This window comes from Akebia trifoliata, unplaced genomic scaffold, assembly GCF_017979445.1.
Source record: "Akebia trifoliata isolate Shusen 1 unplaced genomic scaffold, ASM1797944v1 Contig00288, whole genome shotgun sequence".
Taxonomy (NCBI): Eukaryota; Viridiplantae; Streptophyta; class Magnoliopsida; order Ranunculales; family Lardizabalaceae; genus Akebia; species Akebia trifoliata.
In genome coordinates this window covers 43,155-63,266 of record NW_028236936.1, presented here as the reverse complement: position 1 = coordinate 63,266, position 20,112 = coordinate 43,155, and the positions used below count along the sequence as shown (strand labels likewise).

Below are 20,112 nucleotides of genomic sequence, written 5' to 3'. Positions count from 1 at the left end.
AGCCCCTCAGGTTCGTACACCAAATTTGGTGTTGGTGGCCCGAGTCGACTCAACTCGATCATCCCTCGTCTAGAACGGGAGGTAAATTTCGAAACACTCACGCATCACTCGCTAGTGAGTTTCTGTATTGCTTTTGAGTGATTAATTTGTACACATTGGATTGCACATAGTAACAAGGGCACCCTTACGAGGATGGCACCATAAGATAAGAATCGGAGTTCATTACCGATATCTTGCCCTTCTAGGAAAATCAAATTCACAACAAATTAATTAATTAAAATTTGATTAGACTGGACTCTAGGTTCCATCGAGCTCATTAAGCAAAGCTAATCAAAAGTTGCACCAATTGCACTTCTTGATCGTGAACAGTGCCTAGCGCAATCTTGCCCTATAGTTCTACGTGAATTCAGGGGATAGACTACGTCTATTCAAGACGAGAGGTGATCTAAGAGTGCCCTTGCTAAGCATTGTGCGCCACTTCTCCTCTGGAGATTAAACTGGCTGTTCTGATTTCAAAGATTTGGGTTGGAGGCTTTGATTAATCCTTTGAACCAGTTAGGAGCTGTCTAGTAATAGGCACCCAGTTCTCACGTGTGAATTTCTCCCTCCTATTGTGTGCAATTTGGTAGTGTATGTTAGGTAGGAGATCGCAGAAAAATCCAATTGTTTTTTATCCGGAGATCACAAGGTCTCACCCTCTACCTAAGGTTAGAAGAGAAAGCAATACCGTTCTCATTCCACCAGTCCCAGAAATGGATCCACATCCACTTCCACCTCATCACATCCATGAGGATCAACGAACGCTCAATGAGATGTTCGCACCTATTACTGCCAACCCTCCATCATGTATAATTTTACCGGCTGCTAACGTGGCACAATTTGAAATTCGGGCAGCCACCATCAATATGCTGCCCAAATTCCACGGTTTCGAAAGCGAACAACAGTACAATCACCTCAATAAATTCTTGACCTTATGCCAGACATTCAAAAATGGTCACCTCGACGATGAGAATGTCAAGCTTAGGTTATTCCCTCTTTCTCTCGAAGACCATGCTGCGGCTTGGTTAAATTCCTTATCCTCCAACTCTATCACTACATGGGATGAGTTGTCGAGAAAATTCATGGCCAAATTCTTCCCTATGGCGAAGACGGAACAATTCAAAAATGCCATTCAGAACTTCAAGGGAAGACTGGATGAAGAATTCTCCCAGACTTGGGAAATATTCAATGACCTTCTTGTTAAGTGTCCGCATCATGGGATAGACAAAGCCCAATTAGTTAATTTCTTTTACCGAGGTCTCCCAACAGCCCAGCGTATTCTTCTCGAGTCTATGCATCAGGGTAAATTCATGAATCAAACTCCTAATCAAGCTTATGAATTCTTAGTCGAATTGGCTGAGAATGCTCGAAATTGGAGCACAAACATAGGGATTTCGATAGAAGAGATTTAGGAGTCAAGAAGCCGGGCATGTATGAGGTTAAGTCTGATCCTGAACTTAAGAGTGTCATGAATAGCCTTGTGAGTAGCCTACAAAGTCTCAACAAAAAGTTTGACGCTTTCAGTGTCAAAACCAACTTTCAAGAAGCCACTCCAATCCTACAAGTCGCCACAGAGACATTTTCATCATGTCAGCTGTGTGAGAATTTCAATCATTCTATAGAGAATTGTCCCACCTTGACTCTCTCACAGTCAGAGCAAGCCAATGTTGTTGGAAATTACAGCACGTATAGGAAACCCACTCCTAACTCCTATAGTCAGTCGTACCATCCCAATAATAGGTTTCACCCCAATTTCTCCTATCGACAAAGTGAACCTATCCAATCAGGAGGTCCTCCAGGGTTTCAGAAAAATTTCAATCGTCAAACTCATGCCAGTGCGAACCTATCTTTGGTTCCGCAGCCATCCTATTCTTCACCTCAAAATTCTGATCAATGGACGATCGTTGTCGACCCTATGACCAATTACTCTCCTCCTGTTGCTCAACCAAACTTAGCATTGGAATCAATGATGGCTGAGATATTAAAGCAACAACAGCAACTCATACATCAACAAATCCAAACTACCCAAGCCAGTCTCAGACCAACCAGGTCACTGCGCAAGCAATCAAAATTTAGAGGTTCAGATGGGTCAGTTAGCTTCATCCATAGGAGAGAAAACAAAGGCCAGTTTCCCAGTCAAACTGTGCCAAATCCAGCAGGAACTGTTCCAAGAGGACAGTATGAAATCAATAGTCAGGCAGGTCCCTCTAATTCTGTCCAAGCCGTCCACACCTTACGATCTGGCAAATTGGTAGATAATAAAGTTGAAATGCCTGAGGAGGTTCTATCCAAAGAAACAACCTCTAATGCACCCTCCACAGAAAAAGAAGACCAATCTAAGGAAACACCTCCTCTTCTCGAGAGTCGAGTGATCATTCCCAAAGCTCCATTCCCTCATAGACTTTTAGACAACAAAAAGGGAAAACAATTGGAAGGAATCTTAGAAGTATTAAAAAATGTTCAAATAAATATTTCCTTCCTTGACGTAATTCGTCAAATTCCCTCATATGCCAAGTTTCTCAAGGATCTCACCATAGTGAAGCGAAAAACTCCTGTGCCAAGAGAGGCTGTGATGACAGCCCAGTCTTCCTGTCTGATTCAGTAGACAATTGTTCCTAAATTCAAGGACCCAGGCTGTCCTACAATTTCTGTGCACATCAGAGATACGATGATTGAGAAATGTCTATTAGATCTTGGGGCTAGTGTGAATCTTCTTCCTTTCTCAGTCTACCAGCAATTAGGTTTAGGTGAACTTAAACCTACGGATATCACTCTGAGTCTAGCAGATAGATCGGTGAAGATTCCCAAGGGAATAGTGGAGGATGTGATTATCAAAGTGAAGGATTTCTACTTTCCTGCCGACTTCGTAGTTCTTGACACTGAACCTGTCATTAACCCAAATTCTCATGTTCCAGTCATCTTAGGAAGACCCTTCTTAGCCACTTCCGATGCAGTCATCAAGTGTCGCAATGGTATCATGACCCTATCATTTGGGGACATGAAGGTCAAAATGAATGTCTTCCAAAATAAGTTTCAATCTACTGACATGGATGATTTGGAAGAAGTCAACATGATCGACACCCTGGTCAGTAGCACTTTTGAGGAAGCGGAGAACAAGGATCCGCTAGAAGAGTATTTTGGCCAATTCGACCTTGAGTTCGATACTGAGAAATCCATCAGGGAGGTGAACTCTCTTCTTGAATCTGTCCCTATGATGGATTGACAGCCAAAAATTCAGAGTCTGTCCTCTCTCTTGTCATCTCCAATAGTGGAAGAAATTCCAAAGCTTGAGTTAAAGCAATTGCCTGAAACGCTGAAATACGCATTTTTGGGTAATGCTGAAACCTTTCCTGTCATTATCTCCCCTACTCTAGAAAAATCACAAGAAAATCGATTACTTGACGTTCTGCGCAAAAATCGAGAAGCTATTGGGTGAACCATAGCTGATATCAAGGGCATCAGTCCTTCTGTGGTCATGCATCAAATTCATCTTGAGGAAAATTTCAAACCATCGAGAGAACCACAGAGGCGACTCAATCCGGTGTTACAAGAGGTCGTCCGAAAAGAAGTCATCAAACTTTTAGATGCGGGCATTATATACCCCATCTTGGATAGTAAATGGGTTAGTCCAGTTTAGGTTGTCCCTAAAAAGTCGGGTGTCACAGTTGTGACAAATCAGGATAATGAACTCATACCTACTCGAGTCCAAACCGGATGGAGAGTTTGTATAGACTACCGAAAACTAAATTCGATGACACGTAAGGATCACTTCCCTCTTCCATTCATCGATCAGATGCTAGAACGTTTAGCCGGTCATGCCTATTACTATTTTCTTGACGGATATTCGGGATACAACCAGATCCCAATTGCTTCTGAAGACCAAGAAAAAACAACGTTTACCTGTCCATTTGGGACCTTCGCCTATCGACGTATGCCCTTTGGGCTATGTAATGCTCCTGCCACCTTTCAAAGGTGCATGTTGAATATATTTTCTGATATGGTCGAAGACTTTCTTGAAGTCTTCATGGACGATTTTTCTGTATTTGGGTCGAGTTTTGATGACTGTTTGAATCATTTAGAGCTAGTTTTGAAAAGATGTCGAGAGAAACACCTCGTGCTAAATTGGGAAAAGTGTCACTTCATGGTTACCTCTGGGATAGTTCTAGGGCACATTATTTTCCACAAAGGAATTGAGGTAGATAAAGCCAAAGTCGATCTCATCGCAAATCTCCCTCCACCTAGAACTGTGAAAGAAGTTCGTTCGTTCCTAGGGCACGCAGGGTTTTATAGAAGGTTCATCAAAGACTTCGGAAAAATTTCAAAACCCCTGTGTGATTTGTTAGCCAAAGACATTTCTTTCGAGTTTTCTACTGCTTGTTTATCCGCCTTTGAGAAACTGAAAACTGAGTTGACCTCAGCACCTATTATCCAACCACCCAATTGGGATCTCCCATTTGAGGTGATGTGTGATGCATCCGATTACGCTATAGGTGCTGTATTGGGGCAACGAGTTGACAAACTCCCCCATGTCATCCAGTATGCCAGCAAGACGCTTAATGATGCCCAGCTCAATTATTCCACCACGGAAAACTACTAGCAGTAGTTTTTACCTTAGATAAATTCGTTCCTATCTTATAGGGTCCAAAGTAGTCATTTTCACTGACCACGCAGCGCTGAAATACCTTCTTGCCAAGAAGGATGCAAAAGCGAGGTTGATACGATGGATCCTTCTTCTTCAAGAGTTTGATCTCGAAATTCAAGACAAAAAGGAATGCGAAAATGTGGTTGCAGACCACCTATCTAGGCTAGTAGTTGAAACTCTCTCTGACTCTCTTCCAATTTCTGAAAATTTTCCTGACGAGCAAATCATGGCAGTTTCTATTTCTGACACACCTTGGTATGCTGACATTGTCAACTACCTGGTGACAGGTCAAACTCCCACCTCTTGGAGTAAACAAAATCGCCTGCGCTTCCTCGCCCAAGCCAAATGGTTCTTCTGGGATGATCCGTATTTATTTAAATACTATCCAGACCAGATAATTCGTCGGTGTATTGATGAGAGAGAACAAAATGGTATTCTCGAGTTCTGCCACAATCATGCTTGTGGTGGGCATTTTGGAGGAAAGAAAATAGCAACTAAAATCTTACAGTGTGGTTTTTATTGGCCCACAATCTTTCGTGACGCTCATCTCTTTGCTAAATCTTGTGATAGATGTCAACGTCTAGGAAAAATCAGTCGAAGAAATGAGATGCCCCAACAACCAATTTTGATCATCAAAATCTTCGATGTTTGGGGTATTGACTTCATGGGTCCCTTCCCCATTTCACACGGATTCCAATACATTTTAGTTGCAGTCGACTACGTGTCGAAATGGGTTGGAGCCACAGCTTGTCGAACGAATGATCATAAGGTTGTTGTTCAATTCCTCAAAAATACAGTGTTTGCCCGATTTGGTACCCCTCGTGCTATCATTGGTGATGGAGGGAAACATTTCTGTAATCGAGTTTTTGAAAGTTTGATGCGCAAATATTCAATCACTCATAAGATAGCTACTCCGTATCACCCACAAACCAGTGGGCAGGTCGAAATTTCTAATCGTAAGATCAAAACAATTCTTGAAAAAACCGTCAATCCGACTCGTAAAGATTGGTCCTTACGATTATCTGATGCCTTGTGGGCCTACAGAACAGCATTCAAAACTCCAATAGGAATGTCCCCTTATCGGTTAATCTTTGGTAGAGCTTGTCATTTGCCAGTCGAACTTGAGCATCGAGCTTATTGGGCGATCAAACATTTAAATTTTGATCTAGCGAAGGCCGGCGAGCTTAGAAAACTCCAACTCACTGATTTGGAAGAATTAAGGAATGATGCTTACGATAACGCAAAACTTTACAAAGATCGAACGAAAATCTGGCATGATAAGCACATTCAGAGAAAATCTTTCCACGTAGGGCAGAGAGTGCTCCTTTATAACTCTCGCCTTCATTTATTTCTAGGGAAGTTAAAGTCCCATTGGACTGGACCATTTTTGATCCACAATATTCACCCTCATGGAAACATCGAGGTGTTCAACCCAGCCAATGGAAATACTTTCCAAGTCAATGGCCAAAGGCTGAAGCCATTTCATACTCTCCCTCATTCATCAGAAAAAGACTCATTTCTGAGTAATCCTGTGTACCAGGATTAGCTCTAATTCCATGTCTGGCTGAAGACATTAAACTTAGCGCTACTTCGGGAGGCAACCCTTGATTTCTGTACATATTTTACATGACCATGTAGGATTTATTTTTCAATTCTTTTTGCATTTACTCACTTTCTTTCAAGTGTACACCCTGTGTAGTGTGCTTTTCACTTTTACACCTTGTGTGGAACACTTCTTTTGGTTGTACCTACAACTTTTACAACGTAATGACATCCGCCTTCAGGTGTACTCTAAACCTCTACTCTTTAATCATTGAGGACAATGTTAAATTTAGGTTTGGGGGGTGTGGATAGCACATTTCAATTAAAAAATAATAATAATAATAATTTTACATTGTTTTCGGTACATTTTTCAAAAATACCTTCATAAAAATGTTTATATGTACTGTCATCATACAAATTTTTAAAACTAGGCTCATATCCAATTTGTTTATAAATTCTTATTCCTCAAAAACAAGATATTTTGAAAAACAAAATTCACGTCACTTCTGATTGTAGTAAAAAAGTTATTTTGGATTAAGAGTTGTCTTCTTCACTGTCTAGAATGAGAGGGAAAGCTTGAAAAATAATGAACTTTGACCTCCTTATCCTTTGGTTGGCTGAATAGAAGAAAAACAGAACTGTAGTTGATATTTTTGAGACAACAACCATAGGATTAGACTGGGTACCTTGAAAAGGGCTACCTGCTTTTTGAAAAAAGAATATCAGATAAATGATAAAGCATAAAAAATGTTGAAAAGAAAAGCAGAAAGATGTGAAGGTTAGAACTGAAAAAGTGCAAATTGTGAAAATAGTCCAATGAGACCAAAATAGTTCAGTAGGGTGAAAACTGTCAATGGTAAAAACGTGAGTACACTGGAATATCACAAATAAAGTCTCTTAGAGGTATTAAAGTGAACATCCATACTTCTCACAATCCCAGACAGGAGGCTCAGTTTTGAGTTAGAAGTTAGGCAGACCCAACCATCTTAGCAGTTAAGAAGGGAAACCTTGTTCCGAAAAATTTATGTTACAATCAGAAAAATTTGTGCACACACTCAAGATATTTCTGAAAATGAGGAATAAAAAGAATTTCTACTCAAATAGACTTTTGACTGGATTTTTGAAAATTGGTGTGATGACACTATATGCAATAATTTTGAAGTTGTTATCTTTCAAAATGTTAGAATTTTGTGGGTATATTCACTGCAAACCCTCACGAGTCAAACTCGTCCACTAGGGGTAACCTAGGGGTTTAAGGGCTTACTGCATAAGCTAAATGCAGTTGGGAACCTCACGAAAGAGGAGTTGTTTACATTTAAGTTTTGCTCGGGACTAGCAAAATTGAGGTTTGGGGGTGTGATAAGGTCCCAATAATCTCACTTTGGGACCGTAATTTCACTGAGATTACCATCGTATAAATACTAGTTCCCTTAAAATAATAATAAATTTTATTAAATCCCAAATTAATATGACTAACAATAGTTTGTTACTAATTTCAGGTAAAAAGGGTACATTCGAAAACCAACAAACGGTGTAACAACTATGGTTACAACATGCGAGCAAAAAGGAAGCATCCGGAAAAATCTCTAGGATTTTGGGCGCCACGTCACCGCGCCGCGGTTAGCCATGACCGCGCCGCGGTCATTTCGAGGAATTTGTTTTCGAGATTTTTACAGAAGCTTCGGTGGTTGTAACTGATTAGGTCATTTGAGTCAAATTATCCGCCAAACCACCCCGATTACCCGAATATGAACATTATAAATTGGGGGGCTCTTCTCTTCTTCTCTTGTTCCATAATTTCTGATTTTTCTTTCTTTCTTCTCTGTAATTTTTCCTTTGGGTGAGTTTTTGAGTGTAGTGAGAACATCAAGAGTAAACCATTGGCTCTATTGTAACTCTTTTGAGAGATCCTCAAGAAAGGAATCAAGTTGCATTTCTATTTTAGATTCTCTTCTCATCTATTGTCTTCTTTACTTTTTTTCTTGCTGCAACTATGAATCTTGCAATGAGTGGCTAGAATCTTCTTAGAGAGTTCAATAATGCCAGAGCAAGTCCATCCATTTAATGTAGTTTCAAATTCATTATTCTTGCTTATCTTGTTAAACATTCTGTAAATTCTTCTTTGATTAGATCCCTTAGCTTATATTTCTGATTCAACTTTGATAGTCATTACTTAGATAAGTTCAAGAATGGTTATGCTCTGTGAAGAATCGGAATATAGATTAAGCAATCTCAATCAGATTAGGATTTACATGAATAACTTTTAGTTACTTTCGTTGATTAAACGGCTCCACGTTCCGATCCATGAGCAATGACTTGCTACATGGATTGAGCTAGATTTAGAATTAATCTGCATTGTGGATGGTTTGCAAAGGCTATATTGAACTCTCTAATCCCTCTCTCTTAGAATTAAAATCTTTATTTTCTGTTTAGATTTCAATTTAGTTTCTACTATAACTCTATTTTGTTTTTAAAACTAATCTGAATCTGTTTTCTAATTCTGTTTTGGCCCTTTTATCCGAATGAGCTTTTGAATCCAAACTGTCTCTGTGGAACGAATTCGACTTGCCCAAAGTCTTAGTTCAAATCTTTATCTCTACATCTCTATTGCAAGCTTTACAATCGATCAGTGCCATAAATCTAATTTATGTTTTTGTGACCCGAGAATCGAATTGAATCGAATTAAGGTCCACTTGGTTCTAGGGTGTATGTGGTTCAGAATTTGTAGAATTGACCAAGTTCGGCTTAATTCCAATATGACCCTCAACCCGAATCATGTGTACAAAATCGACCTCGATCACAATTTCCTCATTAAACCCACAAAATACTAAATGAAACATGGAAAAAAAATAAAAACACAATGATTGTTTTTACATGAAACGTTCCTATACCCACGGGTTTGAAGAGCCATTCCACTATAAATTTCGTGGATACATGACCTCCTTTCCACGGTCTTCCTTATCTCCTTTCCTCTTCTCGATTTTTTCCTCCTCTTTTTATAATGGTCTCAAGGCCTTTAAACAGAAAAACCTTAAAGAGAAATCCTAACCCTAGTTAAATTATAATTGCTCTTTTTACCCATATACAAATAAATAAATTACCTATTATGAAAGAATCCTACTTAATTGGGATTCTTCCCTAATTACATAGAATTCAATTCAACTTAACTTTATCTTGAAGAAATCTAATCAAACACTAACTTTTCTAAAAAGGTCTATAAAAAGGAGCCTCCACAACCTAAATTCACAGGTTAAGAAAAATCATAGGAAAAAGAGGCCAAAAACTCTCCCCAACCTTTTCAAAATTTTAAATTTGAAGTCTCAAGTCCTTATTTAACATCGAAACCCCATTTTTTTTACTTAAAAAATACTCAGAAATCCTTAAAAAAATATCTAGAAACCCTCAAAACACCTAGAAAAGGTAGAAAATATTTAGATCTAGGAGGAGAATAGTTCATTTCGGAGATCAGAAGTAGATATAATGATAGAGACAAAAGTAGGAAGACTCACACGATGAACGTTCTCCTACAGTTCTAAGGGAATCGACTGTCGTAATTATCCAGGTAAAAAAAAGATATTGTTTTTATTTTAATTTTACGTCGTTATTTTTGTGATGTATATTTTCTGGAAAGTAGAGACCGACGTTTGCTAGGTGAGATTGGTGTCTAACACCTTCCAATCTCGTAATATGATCTCCGGATCCATTCTTTTCGTAGATCAGTACTTTTTATTGATTTTGAGTCATGCTTCAGTTCCTAGACCGTAAAACTAGGTGGCGACTCTCAAACACCAAAAAAAGGATCAGCACACGCGGATCAGGGTGCTTTCACAACCCGTCTAACACAATTATTAAATGGGTTGGGTTTGGGTTCTAGGCATCAACCCGCCTAACCCGTTTAGACACCTTTAGTTATTCTACCATTAACGTTTACTTTTAAATATATCAACAATTACTTAAGAATTTTTTAAATTATTCATTTTTTCTAGAATTCCCTAGAACTTTTTCATAATTTTTTTAATCAAATTCTATAAAATATAAATGGTGTTTTAAGATATTTTTGAATTAATAAATAGTTAAGCTTTAGTTTGGGAAAAAGAAAACACTTTTCCTAATAAGTTATTTATTTATATTTATATTTATAATTTTTTACTCCATTTTTATCATTAAAATCTAGAGGTATATAGTGTTTGATTCTTAATATTGAAAAAATGTATTAGGCAAAATGACCCTCATTTAGATTTAAGATCTTACCAAGTAAGACTAGTATGTCTAATGTGATAATGAAATAAATTTTGCTTAGTGAATAATAATAATAATAATAATATTGAAAGACACTTTCCTTACGTTTTCTAACCACATCACCTTATGGTATCCAAAAACATGATCTGATGCCACATGGTTGTAAAGGAAAATATTTTACGAACTTTGAAAATAAAATTAAAAAGAAAGTTATTTTCACCATTGAATTTAGTTTATGGCTGTGTGACTTTATTTTTAGTAATGACAATTTATTTTTGGTGGTAGAAATGGAACTTATTTTTTTCAATAAAGATTACAATTTTATTAAATATGTTATATATAGGTTGGCTCAGGTATACCTATTTATAAATGGGTTGGGTTTAGGTTTGGTAAATTTTCGTAATACCCTTACCTCAACACGACACGAACACGACCCAGTGCATTGGCATTCCTAAGTATAGATGCCACAAGGTGATACGGTCAAGAAACTTTCCTTACATAGGAAAATTTTTTTCGGGGCAAAAAGGATAATTTGTTATAGTTGTGACTATATCTTGTGTCAGCCTACAAGGAGTAGAGATTTGATGCTAACAAACGAGAGTGCTATGCTTGTTGTGAGTTCACAAAATGGAAAATTTGTAAATACTTTACCACCACCATCACAAAATTCATCAAATTCTTTCAAAAATTAGATTTTTTTTTTTGTAAGAATAAGGAGTGCCCTGATTAATTCATTGAATTAATTGGAGATTCGTGGAATCAGTAAACAAATTGTTCGATCATTTTCTTTAATTAACTCAGCCCTAATCTCGACCACTCTCCATCTCTTAACATCATAACTCATGTACTTATTTTGTTGGCTATAACATCATTTATTTTTGAGTTGTGATAATTTGACTACCCCACATGGCAAACTCAATCAACTACTTGGCATGAAAAGTTCGAGAATCATAGATCTGTGCTCCTCAGGATACATGGTTCCATCATGATACACTTTTTTATGGGGAAGTGCAGCTGTGTATCCCAAGGAGCACAGATCTACAGTTCCCGAACATATCATGTCAGGATAGTCGATTGAGTTTGCCATCTGGGTAGTTAGATTATCATGATTATTTTTTTTTTCTTATGATCCTCAACTATATTCTAAATCCAACTGATTGCATCCAAATAATCCCTAAAGCGAAATTTGATTGTATATTTTTCTCACATTTTTTTAAGAAACATCACAGGAGCCGCTATTGGCATCCCAACTTTTACTTATTACACCTAAATTTTTTAAATTATTTAGCACACCCTAATTAAAGATTAAAACACACTATCCAAACGTTACAAGCCGTTTTGATTCAAGTTATTATCTCAACATTACAAAACATCATAACACTCATTCAACAATTTCAGTAGTTGTTTTAGTTAACAATTAGGATTAGACTCATATTAAATTCTAAACCTAAAAATAGATCTCCAACAAAAAAAAAAAAAAGGGAATGAGAGAGCTTCTGATGGCACCCCAACTTTTTTACTTATTATCAACCATTCATTTATTTTTTAATTGGGGTGTAATGAGTAAAAGTTGGGGTGCTAGTAGCAGTTCTCAACAACTTTATGCCGTTAATTTTAAAATCTTCGATCTTTGAAAAACACTTTCCTTACAAAGGAAAATTCTGTATGTAGAATCCAAAAACCATGATAGGATGACACACTTACGTAGATCACGAAATAAATTTTAAGTACTTAAAAGAAAAAAAAAAATTATTTTCACCGTTGATTTTAATTTTAATTTTGTGGCCATCCATATTCAAAACCTTGTATCAAGCTCAAAAATCAAAACAGTAAAATTTTTTTTCTTCAAAAATATTAACTCTGCGTGGAGTGAGTATAAATTACTTTTCAAGACTTTTCATTAAGGCTATGCGTAGTTTTGCTGACTCCAAAATTTAAAATTAAAATTCAATGGTGAAAAAATAACTTTGTTTGGAATTTATTTTTTCAAAATTGATAGAATTTTGTCCTCTACAACCGTGAAGCATTGGATCATGTTTTTTTTTTTTTTTTTTTTCCTGGTATCATAAGGTGAGACCCTTAGTAAGGGTAAAATCTTTACTAACTTAGTAAGGCTGTCGGACTCATTTTATTACTTAGTTTTCAGGTCTTAAAGAAAACATGGGGTTGAGGGCGGCAACTCTTTTATCATAAATTATAAAATTCATTCTCATAATGTTTAACATTTAAAGACTTACAAAGGAAGAAAACAAAAAATAATAAATAAAACAATATTATAGAATTATAGAAAAGCTAACGAATCTCCCGGTAGAGGTTCAGTGGTCATTGTGTGCTTCCTTCCATGCCTCTCTCTCTCTCTCTCTCTCTCTCTCTCTCTCTGTGTGTGTGTGTGGATAAAACACAAAATAAATAAATAAAAAAGATATAGCAAACGACCAGCCTGACCGTCGTTATCTCTCGCAAAAATATCGTTGCTATATGTTTTACCGACGGCCAACCAAGTCAATTTTCAAAATAAATAAATAAAATTGGTCTTAACAGCAGCTGTCGCTAGTGGCCGTCCCTACATGATAATTGCTTTTTGGCTTTTAGCTACGGTAGTGGCCGTAGTAATAAGAAGAATTCTTTTAAAAATATATATATGGGCCACATTTTAGACATGCGTTCTCACGCTTGAAATTGCTGAAAGCCATCTGAACCATAAAAATGGGTAATTTTAGAAATGCCACCTCACAATTTGCTAAATAATGGGGATACCCATGTTTTGAAATTGCTGACATGCCCCTCCTTACAAAAAAAAAAGGGTAATTTTAGAAATGCCACCTCACGTTCTACTAAATATTGGAGATACCCATGTTTTGAAATTGCTGACATGCCACCCTTGACCTCAGTCTCCTGAGTAGACTAAAAGGAAAATACCCAAATGCCGTCATCTTGAATTCATTGTTTTCCACTTAGAAATTTTTTACTTATTTCCAAGTCTTTTGCACCTTTAGTTGAGGAACTCACCGAGATTTTGAACCTTCAACCTTTGATGGAATACACACAATCACTATTTGAAAAAAAAGCCCATATTTGACGGTCTTAGCCCGTCAAATTTCTCAAAATTGACGGATCCTTCTGTCAAATATTTTCTTGTAGAATTTTTTTTTTTTGACGGCCCTAGACTATTGGAGAATGAACTTTAAAAAAAAATTAAAAAAATTCCATAGAGTATGATCGTCAAATTTGGAGGTTTAATAAACAATAGGACGGTCCTCTAATTCACCAATCACAATAAACGAAATAATAGTAAAAAAATCAGAAAAATAAAAAAATAAAACAAACTCCAAATTAAGCTAAACAACTCAAAATTCATATTATAAATTGAAATTTCATTATTAAACAAGTTCTAATAGAAGCAATTGGGCACTAACAAATGAAATTGAGTCACATAATTACTTAGAAATAAAACTTCTTCTCCAATAGATTGAATCTTGCAAGAAAATGAATCAGGAACAAATTCACGTAATCCAATCCAAGAACCCTACAAATCAGAAACCAATTGTTGGATTTTCTAACAAAGTTAAAATAGATCCAATAAAAAGAGGCAATATAACCAGCAATTCTCATTATTAATTACACACACTCATCCATGTACCATATTTCCATATTGTTACTTATCAAACATAAAAATAAATAGGAAATTTTATCTTTTTTACACTATATTACATTCACCAACTCATTTTATCTATGAAATTTCTACAAAAGAAATGTTTGAAGATTGGACGAAATCCAATCCTTGTTTTGTTATAAATGAACCATTCACATTTCCGATTCCTTAAAGATTGAATCCACTAAAAGCTATAGTGATTAGCCATTACAAGTTGTTATTCATGGCAAATCCATTTGACAGCAAGGGTTCTGTGCTTGAGTAAGCTTTCTCTAAAACCCTTGCTGGATCAACGGAACCTTGGTGTTCATCTTGAATTGCAGTTACTAAATTAGACATGAGTTCTCGGGCATATTTTCTTGCATCAATACCCACATCTTCCCAGCCACCAACACCATCTGCCACACTAATGGCTTGCTCATCTATGCATATAAAGTGAGCAACCTCTCCACTGGTTTCTTCCTTGGCAGGGTGTGGTAGGTAACATGATCCTAAAAGCAACTTCAGAATTCTGTCACCCAAAATCTTCCTGTAGTCAGCAAATCTTTAGCAAGTATTCAAGTGCTGAGCCTTTGAGTGTATGTGTGTGATTTGAAGGGTATTAGAGAGAAACTGTGAGCCTTTAGATGCTTAGAGATTATAGGAAAGGGAGGGGAGGGAATAGGGCGTTTATAGAAGTGTTTGAAGAAGAAAATATAAAAATAAAATAAAAAAATAGTGCCCAACAATCAGATTTTGACTATTGGATAAGTATGCCATCGGATACTGCATATGCGATAGCATATTGCAGTATACGATCACATACTAAAATATGCGATAGCATATGTTTCTATGGCATGATTTCCGCATATGCCATGATGGCAAATGTGAAAAAAGTTTTGTGGATGGCATATGCGACCACATTTGACAACAATGCTTTCTATGATGGGCATTAGTATGGAAAAAGAAGAACATGAAATAGAACACAAATACTGTGGTGTACTCATAATACACACAATCTTCCCACCTTTGGAAAAGTAATGGGTCTTCCTAGGAAGCCAGACTATGCCTTAATTTGTCTAGGATGGTATCCCAAATACTGCTTTCATTAAGCTATGATAAAACAGATTTCCTCTTTTTGTTTTTACTTTTATTCCACCAGTAACTTGTGTATAGTTACTCGAACTATATCAGCTGATTTTGAATATGGCCCTGTTTAAGTGCATTAATATATTCATAATCTTTCAAACTAGAAGACAAATGAGTAAGGAAAATCTAAAGTTTTTCTGTCAAGTTTTTTCACTAGTTTAATGTTGATGAGATCTTCAATGTCACCTATGTGCTCTTTCCACTGTGACACCAACAATGAAATTAAAAATCTTTAGTATCAAGTTTCATTTAACAAGAAGAAAAAGTTTCAATGAAGTTTCTTTTTCTAGAATGCAGAATATCATCTCTTACTGATTACAACTCACTAAGGATGTCGTTAATGACAACAAAATATGCCTCTAACAACATTTTGAGCTGTTTGATATTGAAGAACTCACTTAGGCTTCCATGTTAGCTTGATGATAAGATAGTACTGCTCGAAGCCCTTTTCGATTATTGAATGCATAGTGAGAGCGGTGCAGAATTATTGATTGCTTATTGAATAAGCCTCCATTCTCTCCTTTTGTTCCGTCACGGACCTGAAAAGCCATTCCTATAAGTAGAACGTATGAGGCAAAAACAAGAGGTAGCTGTGAAGATGACAAGTGGTTGCCTAGTATACCTTCTTAACTTGTTGAGTTAATACAAGGAGATGACCTTTAAATCTATGGACACGTTCCAGGTTGAGGGTGCTAATATTTTATTTTTATTTTTTGATGATGGCTGTTTGAGGGTGCTAATTGATGATGCTAGTTCATCCAAGACTGGATATATGTCCATATTGGATCTAAAACATTCATTTAGGGCTAGTCTAACAAATAGAAATCTCATTTCCAGCTTGTATACAAACACGTTGAAGACCATATTTTAGATCTCTTTGAGGAAAGCAGTCCAAAACAGATCATCTTTCATATATTAGTCCATCTTCATTCATAATTCTCTAAACACATCTTAAGCATCCCAACTTTGTGAGAAACAGCTAGACGACACACGCCCAAGCATCCTTCATTGACTAGTTTAGCTAATTTTTCCCAACTAACCCAATGAGTTTTCATCCCATAAACACCGTTACCCCCAAAAATATTTTGCAAGGTACTGTTTGTAATATATTTAAGCAAGGGAAAAATAAAGAGCAAATAAATTGGAAGAGAGATCAATATGATCAAATAGAGTGGGATAAACCGATGCGCTAAAATGTACATGGTTGAAATGGCAAGTGCATAGAAGCATAGATATTTTTCTTCAAGACATACAAGGAAAAAGATCTAGCATTTTGTGCACTTGCCACATCAATTGCACTACGTCATATTGTATATATTGCGACGCCAGAATTGCGCTAAAAATGACTGCTAAAGGCCGTCGTTAATTACGACAGTTTTTGACTGTCATTTAAGCGTCGTTTCAATCAACTGAGAGGTAATAAGTAAAAATTGGGGTGCCGATAGTCGACGTAGGAAAACTCTTTCGCTTTCCCTTTTCAGGAATAAGGTTGAGAAATTTCCTCTTACTGATTTTGAATCTTCTAATTCTTAAAATTAAAGTTTAATTATCTTTAAAATAATAAAAACAGTAGAATGGATCTTTATATGAATGCTTTCTCAATGGTTTCAGATTTTCCTCTTCAAATTTCATGTATTTGTGTTAAAACTTTTTTGTATATATATTTATTTAAAGTACTACCACCTATTTGACAATATTTTCAGATTTATATGAATGTTTTCTCAATGGTTTCAGATTTTCCAACTAAAATTTCATGTATTTGTGGTAGAATTGTTTTTTACTACCACCTATTTGACAAAATTCCTCTAACGGTATGTTGTCACTAGCCCCTGCAAAATGGCAACAATTAAGTTTACAAAAAGAGCTAGGGGTGCCACAAATCTAATCTATTTTTTTGTGACCCAAGAATCGAACTGAACCGAACTAAGGTCCATTTGGTTCTAGGGTGTATGTGGTTCAGTTTTGACTCCTAGTTTGTAGAACCGACCAAGTTTGGCTTGGTTCCAATATTGCCCTCAACTCGAATCATATGTTTAGAGGTCGATTTTGTAATAAATGAACCTCGATCACAATTTCATCATTAAACCCACAAAATAATAATAGAAACATGGAAAAATAAATAACACAAGGATTTTTTTACGTGGTTTAGCAAGCATGCCTATGCCCACGGGTTTGAGGAGCCATTCCACTATAAATTTTGCGGTTATATGACATCCACTCCTCGGTCTTCCCTATCTCCTCTCCTCCTCTTGATTTTTTCCTCTTCTTTTTTCAATGGCCCCAAAGTCTTTAAACAGAAAAACCTTAAAGAGAAATCCTAACCCTAGTTAAATTATTATTGCTCATTTTACCCATATACAAATAAATTAATTACCTATTACGAAAGAATCCTACTAAATTGAGATTCTTCCCTAATTACATAAAATTCTATTCAAATCTTGTCACGTGCCCATCTCGGAATGCATGTTGATGGTGCGAATGAATAATTCAGTTGGGAGATGATTTTATCCTTCCACAATGTGCATCCTTAATTTAAATTGGATGCATTACAACATTTTCGATGTATAACAACGGTTTATAGCAGCGGATCGATGTTTCAGCTGCAGTATGATACTTTTTTTGCAGCGTATATCCTAATCAGCCACTATATGAGACGCATTCACACTGTCTTCCAAAAAAAGAAATGTTTTGGCAGTGGATGTTTTATCCGTTGACACAGAGGACACATTGAAACGTTTTTTATAGTGGATGATTGTATCCGCCGCTACAGGTGACACACATTTGAAGAAAGAAATGTTTTTTGCAGCGGATATTTATATCCATCACTACAGTGGACACATTGAAATGTTTTTGTAGCGGATATTTGTATCCGTCGCCACGGGGGACACACATTCATACCCTTATTCGAAGAAAGAACGTTTTTTACAGCGGATATTTTTATCCGTTGATATAGGAGCCACATTTTGTAGTTGATATTTGTATCCGTTGATACAAGGGCCACATTTTGCAGCAGATATTTGTATCTATCGCTATAAATGACCACACTCATATGATACATTGAAACATTTGTTGCAGCAGATAGTTTTATCTGCCGTTACAGGAGACACATTCACAAATTTTGCAAGCATTGGTTGCAGTCTGAGATAATTCAAGAGTTAACAAAAACTTCACAAGCATTGGCATTACAACAAGATGAAGCATCCGAGTTACGTAAATTGACAAACACTCAAAAAAGTGAAAATGTAACTTCCCTTCCCTTTTATATTGGTCGAATTTTGCATTCACTTTGGACCTTCTTTTAACTATGTTAATTGATATGGTAAATCTAATTTTGTTTTCTCTTTGACCCTATTGGAATGGTTTGGTTTGTGGGTGCAATTTGGTCATTATATATCTTGAAAAGGATTTTAAATGAGATCCAAAGATCGATGTAAGTTTTTGCAGTATTTTTTAAAAGATTCGAGTATTGGTGTGCGTTTAGGTGGCTACACAATTCATTTAAGATCATCACTTTTGCTTCTGCTCTTCTATTTGGAACTGTACTTCCAATTTTTTGGTGTGTGACATGTAAACATTTCTGTCCAGTAGAGCATCCATTATACCATACAGTAACCACCATTGATCTGGGCAGGTTGTGCAACCGGAGGTTTCTCTTTTCCACACGATCAAGGTAAGTTAGGAACATCTAGAAGAGCCCGAAGAGTGCTGGTACCGATGTTGTTGCCCTGGGTCATATATTGTATATGGTAAAAGAGTTCCAGATGGAGCACAGAGTTTCATAGCTGTTGGATTGTTGCCATGTGCTAATCCAAGCCATTTATTCGTCTTTCTGAAGTATATGTATAAGGGTGGCAGTCATAATTTATAACCATGCTTCAAGAGTAGTATAATTTCATGGAAAATTACTTTGTTATGTTTGAGACTTGAGTAGGTGAGTGCCTTTGTGAGTTAATGGGAGTTCCTAGGACTCTTGGGATTCATTGCAGGATAGATTACTCTTCTTTTGTCTTCTATATAATATTCTCTATCCCTCTGTCACAACACCCTCACTTTAAATGATTGTTTGGTTTTGTAGGTTTAGGGACCCACAACTGGATTGCTCTGCATTAAGGGAAGCTAGTTACGATCATTCCACATTGGAGATAAAGAACATAACACATGCATTCTACCATTGAAACCCAAACGATGATGGGAAAAAGGAGGCAATAGACTCCGTTGTATTCCTCAATCAATATTGGTGAGTTGAAGATAGGATCTCTTATTTTATAAATTACTAAAAACATATATCTTCTATCAAAAATAAAAATGTGCCTAGGAATGTGTCGAAATATAAATGCGAGTAAGTACAAAAATACCATTTATGATATTCATTTGGCTTATGTATGATATACGAGTAAGTACTTTCAAAACTTTTGGTGGCTCTCGAAAACAATAAATTTATTGTATATTTGTTTTCAATGTATGCAGGTAGGTGGAAGACATAGGTTAAGAGTAATATATATATATATATATTATAAAAAAGTTACCTATTGCAGTAGATATTAATATCTGCCGCTATATGTCTTATATATATATTTTTTTAAAAGGATCTATTACAGCGGATATTAATATCTGCCGCTATATGTGTTATATTTCATGTTTTTTTTAAAATGACTTATTGTAGCGGATATTGAGGTCCGTCGTTATATGTGTTATATTTTTTTATTTTTAAAAGTGACTTATGGTAGCTGATATTAATTTCCGCCGCTATATATATAATAGCATTTGTTAAGAAAAGGACTTGTTGCAACGGATATTAATTTCCACAGCTATATATTACTTGTAACAGCGAAAGAAGTTATCCGCTGCTAAATCTAGTGACTGAGGCAAT

At 36.2% G+C, this 20,112-nt stretch overlaps 1 pseudogene; it reads left to right on the top strand.

Annotated features, from left to right (window-relative positions):
- Positions 1-752: 752 nt before the first annotated feature.
- On the top strand, positions 753-6,227 carry LOC147381718 (uncharacterized; annotated as a pseudogene).
- Positions 6,228-20,112: the final 13,885 nt, after the last annotated feature.